This window comes from Mytilus californianus, unplaced genomic scaffold (assembly GCF_021869535.1).
Source record: "Mytilus californianus isolate M0D057914Y unplaced genomic scaffold, xbMytCali1.0.p SCAF_11, whole genome shotgun sequence".
Classification (NCBI taxonomy): Eukaryota; Metazoa; Mollusca; class Bivalvia; order Mytilida; family Mytilidae; genus Mytilus; species Mytilus californianus.
In genome coordinates, this window is record NW_026262593.1 from 19,645,674 (window position 1) to 19,658,118 (window position 12,445).

The 12,445-nt window shown below is 31.2% G+C and overlaps 1 protein-coding gene across 4 annotated transcripts in view; it reads left to right on the forward strand.

The window, feature by feature from the left end:
• Positions 1-6,935: 6,935 nt before the first annotated feature.
• Positions 6,936-12,445, forward strand: part of LOC127720692 (uncharacterized) — a 41,998-nt gene continuing 36,488 nt past the window's right edge. For 3 of the 4 annotated variants that reach the window (XM_052227410.1, XM_052227413.1, XM_052227412.1), the window contains exon 1: positions 7,488-7,618. The gene's annotated coding sequence lies outside the window, so the exon portion shown is untranslated. Of the gene's footprint in view, positions 7,067-7,487; positions 7,619-12,445 lie in introns of those variants that run through there. The other variant, XM_052227411.1, reaches the window with a different exon arrangement.

Below are 12,445 nucleotides of genomic sequence, written 5' to 3' on the forward strand. Positions count from 1 at the left end.
AAATCAATTTCATTGTTTTTATAATTCTCACACTTTATTGAAAAGGTTCTTATACATATCAATACTATCGATTTGCCATAGAAAGTTCTCGAAAATCCACTAGCACCGTATTCACACCGTATACTAGTATATAACAAGAGATTTTATGTTTCTTTCTCTTCAAAATTAAATTACATCAGATTTTAATAAACTTAACGAAGTAAGTATGCAGCATCGCATATCAAGGGTCTTGATGAGGATGGGGTCCTTCATTTCTCTATTCTGTGGATTTTTTAGACCATTTTGCAATATTCGTTATTTATTTTGCCCGTTATCCTCTATATTTTAACACCCCATTATTCTCTATTCTTTTAATTTTTGTTTGCCTATTTCTCTATTCTTTATTAGTTTGCCTCAGTTTTCTGTGGTATTGGCCCATTATTCTCTAATATGTAAACACATTATTCTCTAATATGTAAACACCCCCCCCCCCCCCCCCCCCCCATTCAGACCCTCAAATACTTTTAAGTGTCTAATCATCTATTAAAACAGCAAACAATTTTCATTAAATTTTGTGGTTATGAACGGGATTGTATTTTATGATTTTTTTTAAGTCTCTTGTACATGTAACAAAAAACATGACTGTCAAAAAAATGTTGAAGGATATAAAGATTTTTTTTATGCTATCTACAATGCAGCTGTATGGAAGAAATACGTGATAAAAAAGAAAAAATCACACTACTTGGAATTAGAATATACATTATTCAAAGCAATATTTAGTCGAAAACCTAATTATTGTAGATAATAAACATTACTCTCAAAGAAAAGGTAAAGAAGATTTAGAATATTAAGTGCACATAGCCTTAAAGTAATTTGATATTAATTATTGGTACAATAGCTAAGAATTAAAATAGAAAATTGTGTAACATGCTTAACTAAGCTTGTCTTAATACTATAGTTTCAAGTATGCTTTTTGCTTTTAATTATAATTTTTCAAAATGTACTTTTATAGCTTTCTATATAAATTAAGATGTAGGATGATTGCCAATGCAATAATATCCGCCAGAAACCAACTAACGTAGAACGGCCTTCAGCATTGAGCAAAATCTATCCGCATAGCAAGCTATGAAAGGCCCGGACATGACAATATATCTATTTTATGATTAAATATTATCTGTGCTTAATCTTTTTTCGGTTTTTTAGTTGCTACCATTTGAGAGATTTGTATAGCCGATGTTATTAGAAGCATTGGAGAGGGATGAGGAGAGAATAATACCAGAAGTCCATTACTCTAGTAATGGACTTCTGATAATACTGATGTACAGCGTGAATATTGCATAGTATAGAGTAAAAATGGTTCCAAACATTTGACTGTTTTACCCTTTACACACATATTCCTCATATTTACTCAAAGACTACATAAACGAATTAGTCCAACTTTGTTAAACAAGAGTGCACACGCTGAAATGTCTCGCCTACTATACTGACCATTGATTTTATGTTGATAGTTCTAAATATAAAGTTTTACTACAAGTATCACATTAACATTTATGATCCAAGAAAATGAGGTCAAGGTCAGATAAACCAAGCCGGAAATACATGCATCAAATATAGTTGACCTATTGCTTGTAGTATCTAAGAAACAAGGTTAACCAGGAAAACTGAACATTGACCAATGAACCATGAAATTGAAGGGCAGATGATACCTGCCAGACAGACATATACACATTACAATCATTCCATACACCAAACATAGTTGACCTATTGCTTAAAATTTAAGAAAAACAGACCAAAACACAAAAACTTAACGTTAAGCAATGAACCATGAAAATGAGGTCAAGGTCAAATAAAACCTGCCAGACTGACATGTACATCGTTAAATATTTCCATACACCAGATATAGTTTATCTACTGCATACAGTATTAGAAAAACAGACCAAAAACACAAAAAATTTACATTGAGCAATGAACCGTGAAAATGAGGTCAAGGTCAAATAAAACCTGCCAGACTGACATGTACATCGTTAAATATTTCCATACACCAGATATAGTTTATCTACTGCATACAGTATTAGAAAAACAGACCAAAAACACAAAAAATTTACATTGAGCAATGAACCGTGAAAATGAGGTCAAGGTCAAATAAAACCTGCCAGACTGACATGAACATCGTAAAATATTTCCATACACCAAATATAGTTGACCTACTGCATACAGTATTAGAAAAGCAGACCAAAACACAAATATTTTACATTGAGCAATGAACCGTGAAAATGAGGTCAAGGTCAAATAAAACCTGCCAGACTGGCATGTACATCGTAAAATATTTCCATACATCAAATATAGTTGACAGATTGCATACAGTATTAGAAAACAGGCCAACACACAAAAACTTAACATTGAGCAAGAACTGTTAAAATAAGGTAAAGGTCAAATAAAACCTGCCAGACTGACATGTACATCGTAAAATATTTCCATACACCAAATATAGTTGACCTCCTGCATACAGTATTAGAAAAACAGACCAAAACACAAACATTTTACATTGAGCAATGAACCGTGAAAATGAGGTCAAGGTCAAATAAAACCTGCCAGACTGACATGTACATCGTAACATATTTCCATACATCAAATATAGTTGACCTATTGCATACAGTATTAGAAAAACAGATCAAAACACAAAAACTAAGCTATTACCACTGAACCATGAAAATAAGGTCAAGTTCAGATGACACCTGCCAGTTGGACATGTACACCTTACAATCATTAGGCGATATATGAAAATCTGTAACCAGTAAAGCCAGAAAGTTAAGTGAAGCGCCACTTTTCTGTTTTATAACATCGCATTTATATTGATTCCTTATCTTTCGTCAAAAGAACTTTGCAGTTACAGCTCTTTTCATAATGCTAGCAAGGCAAAGGTTTGTTTGGCTTGCTTGCTTTGTTTGTATCAATGTTTGCCCAAGCATTGTAATTAAGATTGACACCTGAAAACAACATAAAAAGGAGGATTTAAACTTGTATACATTATATCTAAATTTGATTGGACATTATCAAATAATCAAATTTACCATTACACAGATTTAACTCCGCCTACTTATATTGTTTGCAGATGTCAATCTTAATTACAATGCTTGAGCAAACATTGATACAAAAAAAGCAAGCAAGCCAAACAAACCTTTGTCTTGCTAGCATTATGAAAAGAGCTGTAAAAGTCACTATCAATTATTAATATTTGGTAGCGTAGTCAACACATCTGTTTACTTGACAACAACGAATATCTAATTCGGCAAACATGCAACTCTTCAAGCTAACTTCTTTTTTTTTTAAATATGAATAGCCTTACTTTGATAATGAAATAAAGAAATTGCTATAACTTCCTTTAATTTTCTTTCTACAAATGCAAGAAAAGCAGGTTCGTTTTAACTTAAGAAACTTTTATCGTTTTGACTAGGTTTCATAAAAAAATGAGGCGATGTGGTATGACTGCCAATGGGACAACTATACACAAGAGTTGAAATGAAGTGGTAGTAAGCATTTTGTTTTTTACACATCTGTGCTGGGTGAGATAAACATATATATAATTCCAAATTAACAAAAAACTTCAAACGACACTATATTTATATACAACACATTTAGTGTATTAACACTAAACATTATAGATTTTTGAAAGTCCATGCAGTATGAGTTTCGTTTCTTAAAGTGTTGATTATTATCAATTATTGCTGAGATAGTCCAGGTTATTGTAGATCTGTGAAGTAATAGACATCTATAGGACATAAATCATCAGAAATCTTATTTATTTGTATTATTATTTTCTGGTGGTAAGTATACAACATATATAAAAAGAATTCAATTGAATGCTTTTGGGAAATGTGTTATTCATGCTATTAAATATTACTATGTTTACCCTGTGCTAATACAATGTTTAAACCAATATATATATATATATATATATATATATCTATATTTTGACAAGTTATATTTTTTTTCATTTAATATTACTTTTTGTTTATTTTTGTATTGAGAATATGAAATTTGAGTTTCATTTAGATATCACAAAAAATTCTTTTCTAATATAGACAATAAATTGTGTTATCGCATGGTAAAAAGACGAAGGGTTTGGTAAAATCACTTACTAGAAAAGCTAAATGCAAAGATGTTCGGAATTATGTATGAATGTCTGTTCTTATACATTTTTTTCTCTCTGAAATATTTGTTTTATGTGACTTAAAATCTTATTTATTAGCGTTAATCATTCTATCACCATGTTGGTAATATAAATCGTAAAATAAGTCAGGACAACGACGATACGTTTATTTCGGTTATTGTAGTATTTTTTCTTTAAGAACACCATGGTTGATGTAGACCATATTTCTATACCTCGGTCAGTACAAGTACAAGCGGTATGATGCAGCTCTGCGGTCTCCAGTGATAACTATGAATTTTTTATGTATTCTTTGTTTTTGAACCACGCCTTCATATCGATTAAAAATAATAATTTCTACAAGTTTTCCTCAATATTTTTGAATTGAACGTATAGATATCTGCCAATCTGTTACGTCTTCTTTGTGTGTTCACTACGTGGACAGTAAAGTCGATTTGAGTGAAGCACCACTTTTCTTTTTTTTCTTTTACATCGCATTTATATTAATTAAAATGTGAAAATAACACATTATGAATTGTGAGCGTCCGAAGCGCTTTTCTAGATATGATTTCATCGGGAAAGCTCAAACCGAAAATTTGAAAGCCAAGGGTGTATAAATACCTGACTATGCGAGGAGCTACATGATCAAAATGAAACTAGAAATGAGAGTCAAATTCACATACTATGGTCAACTGTGCAAGAGAGAAAAACGTACTATCAATTATTCATATTTGATAGTGAAGTAAACAATCACACCACATCTTCTTATATCTAACAACCAATTACTCTGACAAAATGAATATCGTATTCTGCAAACTTGCAACTTTTCATTTAACATTTTTATAACAGAATGGTCTTACTTTGATAATGAATTAAATAAATTACTCTACATTTCTTTAATGTTCTTTCTATATAAAAAAAGCAAAGAAGATTTGTTTTGACTTCAGAAACTTGTAACGTTTCGACTAGCTTTCAATATAAAAATAAAGAGATGTGGTATGATTGCCAATGAGGCAACTATCCACCAAAGTTCAAATGAAGTGGATTTAAGCAATTATATGCAACTGTACGGCTTTCAACAATGAGAAATACCCATACCGTATGGTCGGCTTTAAAAGGCCCCGATATGAAAAATATGAAAAATTCAATTGAGAAGACTAACGATCTAATTTATAACAAAACAGTTTACGAAAAACAAATATGACGGACATGAACCAACGACAACCACTGAACTACAGGCTCCTGGCTTTGGACAGGCACATAAAGAATGTGGCGGGGTTAAACATGTTCTTGAGCGCTTAACCCTCCCCTAACCTGGGACAGTGGTGTAACAGTACAACATAAGAAAAAACTATAGAAATCAGTTGAAAAGGCTTAACTAATCAGATGGATACAAATACAAATACATCTAACAAAAACACAGAGTGGTCGTGGACGGGTACTTTTACATCCCAACCACAAAAAGACACTAAGTACAGATCTGAGAGTACTTACAGTAACTGACAGGTAGTTCAAAGCCAACAACAACTAATAAAAAAAATCATGTACCTTAGACTAAAATATCAATCAGTACACATCCAACAGCCAATGGATTAAGTGTAAAAACGCCGTTAACAGTCAGAGAAAACATGAATTGGTGCAATGCCAAATTATAGGTATCGACAGATTGTAGTACCGTGAAAATACATATGTGTAACATTTATAAAAAAGAAGATGTGGTATGATTGCCAATGAGACCAGTCTCCACAAGAGACCAAATGACACAGAAATTAACAACTATAGGTCACCGTACGGCCTTCAACAATGAGCAAAGCCCATACCGCACAGTCAGCTATAAAAGGCCCCGAAATGACAATGTAAAACAATTCAAACGAGAAAACTAACGGCCTAATTTATGTACAAAAAATGAACGGTTGGTTTTAATTTACTGATAACAAAATCAATATTCATACTAATAGAAACAATATTAAAAGATTTAATTACAGTGTTGACTAGGTAACCTTTTAGAATAAGCTTATTTAAAGGATTGATAAGTTTACCCGGATCGTTTCTAAATTTCCGGGCTCCGTTTACAACATCACCGTAAAATTTAGGATGTGCTATTCTCTTTGAAATATGTTTTCTAAAGGTACAGCAAAACTTGTAGACCAAATCTTTGTATCTATGGAAGAATTTATAGTCAAGGTTTTAAGTAATTTACGAAAATGAAATCCCTGACTTAATAATTTACTAGTAATATATAGATTTCGCTCACTGAAATCCAAAACGTCACTACAGACACGAGCATAGTGAACGAGTTGGGAAATATAAACACCGTAAGACGGTGCCAAAGGAACATTACCGCCCAAAAAGGGAAAACTAACAATAGGGAAAGAAAAATCATCCCTTTTGTCGTAAATTTTTGTGTAGAGTTTCTGGTGTAATACTGAAATATAAATCTAGGAAAGGACAGTTATTGCTGTTAATATTTGATTTATCTAAAGTAATTTCCTTTGGGTAAATTTCAGCAGTATATTTAGAGAATGTTTGATTATTTAACGGAAAAATATCAGCAAGATAACGGTAAGTGTTGTTAAATCTATAAATTAAATGGAATTTAAACGGTTCAGTCTGTATCAACCTTCATCACCCATATTAGACAGGAATAACGTATTTACAAGGGGTTTAAAGTTATTCTTGAAGAATTTTGCCAAGTTTTATCATGCGAGTTGGTTTGCGGAACCTTGAAACTTTAAACGACATTATACTTATCTACAACACATTTAGTCTATTTAACTTTATATGAATAATTCTTTTTTGGGAAGTCCTGTTTCGTTTCTAATTTCATTGCTTATTTTGAATTATAGCTGAGATAGTCAATGTCATTGTAGTGATAGACTGAAATCGTGTTGGACATAACATACTAAAAATCTTATTTATAAGTATTATCATTTTCTGGTGGTAAGTAAATTTTGTGTAGAGTTTAAAGTGTAATACTGAAATATCTCAATCTAGGAAAGGACAGTTATTGCTGTTAATATTTGATTTATCTCAAGTAAGTTCCTTTGGGTAAATTTCAGCAGTACATTTAGAGACTTTTTTATTATTTAACGAAAAAATATCAGCAAGGTAACGGTAAGTGTTGTTGAATCTATAAATTAAATGGAATTTAAACGGTTCAGTCTGTATCAACCTTCATCACCCATATTAGACAGGAATAACGTATTTACAAGGGGTTTAAAGTTATTCTTGAAGAATTTTGCCAAGTTTTATCATGCGAATTGGTTTGCGGAAGCGTGAAACTTTAAACGACACTATACTTATCTACAACACATTTAGTCTATTTAACTTTATATAAATAATACTTTTTTAGGAAGTCCTGTTTCGTTTCTAATTTCATTGCTTATTTTGAATTATAGCTGAGATAGTCAATGTCATTGTAGTAATAGACTGAAATCGTGTTGGATATAACATACTAGAAATCTTATTTATAAGTATTATCATTTTCTGGTGGTAAGTAACATAACATATGCAAAAAGAAGTTCATTGAATGTTGAAAACTTGTTATTCGTAAAAGCGAAAATAATAATCGGCATTATTCTAACGAATTTGTGTTTGCTCTGTTATACTTATTATATTTTTGCTTTAAATCCTAGTTATATGCATTTCCGTAGAAACAGATCAAGAAATGTGACATTTAAGACAATAACAAATTCGTTTGTTATTAAATTGAAAAAAATCGCTTCAAATTTAAAAAAAAAAAACGGCGAAAGTCTTAACATAAATATAACTCGAGAGTAAGTTTAATATGTTTTCCAAATATCAAATTAGAAGTTTACCAGTAAGATACTTATCGTGGTAACAATTTTGACTTAACAGTCTTTCTTTCTTGACGCGCAATGTCAGGATCTTGGACAGAAAAGAAATGACGAAACAGTTAGTTGCAGTTTCTTGGTTATCCTGTATTTTACATGGGGTCCTTGATATAGCCAATATACAAGATATAAAAAATAAATGGAAACAAACATTACAAATAATAATACAAATAATTCAACATTTTATAAACAGTAAATTTCCAAAAAAAATCAACGTATGAATGATATTGCATGTCAACACAAAAGTGCTGACTACTGGGCTGTTGATACACGCGGAGACGGAACGTTCACCAGCAGTGTTATCTACTTCATCAACGATACCAGACTTATAATTAGGTCCGTCGGTCGCACGTTTCGCCGTATCATTTAAAATGAAATTCATGCTGAAAACATCAAAATAATCACAATGTTGTGGTGAAAGGTGATATCTCATGGTCCTCAGTTCAGAGAATCCGAACACATCAATTGAAACCATGACTTCAAAATAATTATGGATTCCATTGAGAACTACGCATGGGCGTAACGAGAAGAAGTTGAACTGGACACTTTGTCAAAATGGACCAACACAATCAGGTATCTGATAAAATATCGAATTCATAAGTTGAAAAACTGTGTGAATGATCGACCAAATATAAAAATAAGAAGATGTGGTATGATTGCCAATGAGACAACTCTCCACAAGAGACCAAATGACACAGAAATTAACAACTATAGGTCACCGTACGGCCTTCAAAGTCCTTTTTAAGAGACAAAAAAAGCTGCGAAATGTCTATCATCTCTTCACGATAAATATGTTGTTGTTCCTGCGGACAAAGCTTCAAATAATATTTTCTTTGTATGTAAATAGAACTACGAAGAGTGTCTTGTAAAAGAATTAGGAATAAATTAGCACTCAGGTAATCCCACATACAAAAACATATCATTTGACAAGGATGAGATTTTGGCGAATCATAAGTTCTTCATGGCTTCAATGAACATTACTTTGAACAGCAAATCTGAGGACTTACCTTGTTTGTATTGGATACCATAGCTTCCGTACAAACAACGGTACGTTGCCGGCTCATCTGCATGTTCTACAAAGGAATTGTCCATTAGATTGATAAAAATTCTGTCCGCAGTGAAAGAGGGTCTTCATATATACTGTGAAACTGTTTACTCGCGTAGGGATATTAACCATGTGTGGAGTCTATAAAACTCTAAAGAACTTCTGGATGATTTTAAATCTCGATCTTTCTCTGAAATTAATTCTATTAACACTTTTGATTTTTCGACCCTGTAAACCACCATTCTCCATGTGAAATTGAAAAATCGTCTTAAAGAAATAATACACAATGCTTTCAATATAAAAATGGTAGCATACGCTATAAATTTATTGCTTTTGGATACCATACGTCATATTTTGTTAATATTGAACAAAAAAGTAAAACATTCTTAACAGAGGAACAAGTCATCAGTATGCTGGAGTTTCTTATTGACAACATATTTGTTAAATTTGGAGGTAGACTTTTTCAACACAATATAAAGCATTGTGGAACTTGTTCGCTGTGCTCACTAGACAAAAAACTTCATATTGTGACTCGCAGCTGATATTTTACAATATCAATATACAGAAAACCTAATAATCAGTACTTAAAAGTAGGGAGTTTTCCCTTACACCATGTGAACGTGATCTAATTGTCACTATTATAGTAGTGATGTTTTATAAAGTGATAAAACATTGGAGATGACAGAACCCTGATAACTGTCAAATATTTTGCCTTCTATTTACTGTTTTTTTTTACTGCAGTTTCCTTGAATGTATACCCCACATCTCTTTTCATTCATAATAGCGGACTGTAAATAACCGAGGGTATCATAAGCTCAGTAGTTAGTTCGGTATTGCAGTGCTTAATATCATACTTTTATCAAATTCCCGGTTAATCCTTGGAGAGAAATTATTTAGAAACAAATATCTTTGATGAGCTTGTTTGGAACAGTTACAGATTTACAAGATTTTATATTCAGTTTGAATTTTTTTGCGTCTATTTTCTGAAACATAATTGAATGAATGCTTTTAAAATAAATGTACTTTAGTATAAAAAGTGTTCTTAAAATTGCTTTAGAAACTCAACGAAGATTTCAGATTAAATTCATAAAATCTTTATAACCAACAGATTTAAAAAAAGAATATATGTTGTTTTTACATCAATTTCCTTTTGATTGAACTATTATTTAAATAATCATTTTTGGAGACCGACGAAAATAAGCAACGTCGTTTGTTTCTGGGTCCTATTTGTTTATAATGTTTTGCGGGAACTTCGTTATGCCTATTTCGGCTCTTTGTGGTACTTTCCTCACCAAACGCACCTCTTTGGTTGATGTATACTCACAAAAAAACAAAGTCAATTATCCTATGCATTTTACATTATTATAACAAAAATTTATTTGGCAACAACATATCTTTTATTTGAAGAAAAATCTATGGATAAGGAATTGAGATTAAATTGTTTGATTCAATCCGCAATATTAATATGGGCATAGGTCAGAATAAGGGTTTAATGTAAGTACCGTTGTACTTATCTTTGTCACAATAATAATCGTGTGTCTTGTATTTTGACAAGGTAAAAGGCATGGAGCCAAATAATTTACTTCTATTGTATGGTATGAATGAAATGAACTGACATTTCAATTCTCAAGGCTGTAAAGGTATTTTCCGAGCTAATAAATCTACCTAGATGGCAACATATATTAGTAATATGCGCGATACAGGATTATTTCCGATCGCTAAAAATGAAAAAAATATAAGTCAATAGATAGACACATTGAACATTGTAAAACAAGAAAAGATTATTTTTCAATTTGCAATCAGGAGTTATTGTGTATGACACAAAAACAACATAAAAAAGATCCCGAATGCCTACAAAATGAAATAAGTATAGATTTAGTACACAGTTGCAGAAGGATGTATCTGAAATATTTTATGTGAAATATTTTAGCAATAAAAAGTAAAGTTCTGTTTGGTACAAAAGGTTTTAATAAGAGTTGATCATTCAAGCATAATCCAAAAAGATCCGGAATGCCTAAAAGAAATTAAAATAAGTAAAGATTTTATAAACAATCCGGATATCAATTGCTGATATTATTAGTAAATAAAATAACTGTCATTTCTTTGTATTTTTGTTTAGTATAACATGATTTAGAAAGAATTATTCAGTCCAATTTATTATCTATTCAATGAGCAGTCACAAGGAAATTATCAACAAAAAGAAAAAGTACTCTAGAATAATTAAATAATAAGATTTTTGATTCGACATAATCGAAAATACACATATATGATGGAAGTATACTTTTATGAATTGTCGGAATATGCAAAATTGCAAAATTTTGGTACAAAAAAAATCAAGTCAAAAACCTTTGGTGTTGCCATGCAAAGAAAATTAATACAAACTACTATAGGAAAATCAATCATTATTACTGCAGAGAAGTACGCAATGAAACAATAGTTTGTTAAATTTGCAAATCCAACACCAACAACCAACATCTGACTCCTCCGAAATAAAAGACATACAATCAAAGACAAACAACAATAACAAAGAAAGCATTCGAACGACTTATTCAAGGAAAATAAGAAGATTTCAAAGTTATACTGAATGACAGACAACATCATATAAGTTTTATTTTTAAACGAGACTATATTTGCATTCATTACATTTGGTTAATTAAAACTTACACGAAGTATAGATTTTTGGTAAGCCAAGTTTGAGTTTCGTTTCTAATTTTATTGGTTATTATCAATTATAACTGAGATCATCAATGTCATTGCGGATCGATGACGTGATAGACATATACAGGACATATATCACCAGAAATCTGCTACCTTTGTTTTATCATTTTCTGGTTGTATGTAACATAACATATATAAAAAGAAGTTAATGAATGCTTTGGAAAATGTGTTATTCAAAAAAATGAATATATTTGCTCTGGTCAAACTTTTATTCTGCTCTGCTATATTTGTTTTTATCTGGCTTCACATCTTAGTTATAAGTATTTCTGTAGAAGCAAAACGAGAAAGTAGATAATATGTCTATACCTCAATCAACTCTAAGGGTACGACCGTGTATGATTAAGCTGTGAAGTATCCAGTGAAGACTCTGATTTTGATATATGTATTCTTCGCATTTCTATCCATGCCTTTATATCGATTAAAAATAATAATTTTTGCAAGTTCCCCTCAATATTTTTGAATTGAAAGAACAGATATCTAAAAAATCTGTAACCTGTACTTTGTGTGTTCGCTACGTAAATAGTAAAGCCACTATACAGTTCAGTCAAGCACCATTTTTCTCGTTTTTATAACATTACATTTATATCAATTCATTTCTTTCATCAAAAGAACTTTTGCAGTTAAAATATGAAAATAAGACTTTATGAATTTAGTGCGTCCGAAGTTCTTATCTGGATGAGCCGTCATCAAGAACTCTTAAAC